Source organism: Octodon degus, unplaced genomic scaffold (genome assembly GCF_000260255.1).
Source record: "Octodon degus isolate 3935 unplaced genomic scaffold, OctDeg1.0 scaffold00036, whole genome shotgun sequence".
Classification (NCBI taxonomy): domain Eukaryota; kingdom Metazoa; phylum Chordata; class Mammalia; order Rodentia; family Octodontidae; genus Octodon; species Octodon degus.
Genome location: NW_004524612.1, coordinates 4,392,636 through 4,394,333, shown reverse-complemented (window position 1 = coordinate 4,394,333; position 1,698 = coordinate 4,392,636). Strand labels below are relative to the sequence as shown.

Sequence of the window (1,698 nt, the reverse complement as noted above, 5' to 3'; positions counted from 1 at the left end):
AAAGAAATAAGAGAAGACAGTAAATACAAGGTAAGATAAGGCTCCGCCTGGCTTTGAGGACAAGTCACATACTTTCACGAGGCATTCAAAAGGACAGAGCAGCCACAGCAAAGGCGGGAAAATATTGGATTTCAGTAAACAGAAGTACAATTTGGGAATATGGCTGAATTCAATTTCTATCTAGACAAAGTATTAATTTTATTTTTGACCAAGTAATGTTTTACATTATTCCACAGCCAGCAGTTTTCATCAAAAGAGTGCCTTGATCAAAAAAGATGCTAACAGTAGCAGTCCTCCTTTGACTCACTTCAGGAATGAGATGATGCCCAAACTGAGGTGGAATGGCACGTGGGGTTCAGAATGGAATTTTACATTAAGCATTAGAATTATTTTCTCTCTCTCTCTCTCTCTCTCTCTCTCTCTCTCTCTCTCTCTCTCTCTCTCTCTCTCTTGTTTTTTGAGACAGAGTCTGGCTATGCAGTTCAGGATGGCCTTGAGCTTGCTTTGTAGCCAAGCCTGGTCTTGAACTCATAACAATCTTCCTGCCTCAGCCTCTGAGTGCTGGGATTACAGGCATGCCCTGCCATGCCTGGCTCAACTTTATAATTCTTCACTTGTGTAGAGTGATAGAAATAGCTGAGAGATGTTAGTATTAAGGCAACAGAATTGGGAGAGATCCAGTTTTAAATATTTTTTCCCCATGGCAAATTCTCAAAGATATTTTGTTACAAACTATATATTTATTTTTTTTTTAATGAAAATTGGTGGTACTTAAAAATCTATATCCACCCTTTGGTGATTTAACTTATATTTCTTTAGTTTTTTAATATTTAAATTTTGCTTCATCCTACTTTTTGCTTATACTTCAGATCCTCATGAGCCTACTTCATTTGGTAGATATACATGAAAAAAATTTTTTCCTATCCTGCTTTGCTCAGAGTAAAATGCTCAAGAATATCGTGTAGCATTTATTCAATAAAGTCATTGATTGAAAATAAACAAAAAGATGTATTAAAGATGAATATGGAAATGATTGACAAAATGGACCAGAGGAAACAGGAGTTTTTTGTTAGTGCTTCGAATTCACTGGGGAACAGAACAGTTCAATGACCTTACGCTTATTGATATTTTGCACGCATTATCCCAAGTCATCCTAACAGTCTTATTTTTTTAGGGGAAAGCGCGAACATAGTCTCCCACTGCCACAAATTATGCACGCGAGTTTTCTGTATTTGTACAAATCACAGGAATCCACATGTTGAGTGCAGTGACTTTGCCTCACCCAGGGAACACCATCTTCATGATCCTGGGATTTCCCTACCAGGTAAGTACCAATTCCAACAATCTTATGAGCTGCCTTGTATTCACATTTCACAGAAGAGTAAGCTGAAGTCCAGAAATGTTATGTAATTTCCTGGAGACACATCATTGATATTTCCATAAATGTGGATTTGACTGGTAGGTAGTTAAGGATTCGATTTCCTTAACACTACATCATACCACCAAAAGTAGTGGCGATGAGAATGCAAAGGAGGGTTCATAACAAGCAAAAATTTCTGAGGTTAGTACACAGAAAATGGTTATTAATGATGAGGAAGGACAAAAAGAAAGTCACTTTAAAAGGTGCCACAGTACTTGACTGAAAAATCTTTCAAAGACAGAACTGTTGTTTTAAATCCAAACTTGGAAGTGACTTGT

The 1,698-nt window shown here is 37.1% G+C and overlaps 1 non-coding gene across 1 annotated transcript; it reads right to left on the bottom strand.

Moving 5' to 3' along the window:
* Nucleotides 1-1,171: 1,171 nt before the first annotated feature.
* On the bottom strand, nt 1,172-1,332 carry LOC111816654. The gene has a single exon (XR_002821005.1). It is a non-coding gene; the product is annotated as a U1 spliceosomal RNA (small nuclear RNA).
* Between the last annotated feature and the right edge of the window lie 366 nt (nt 1,333-1,698).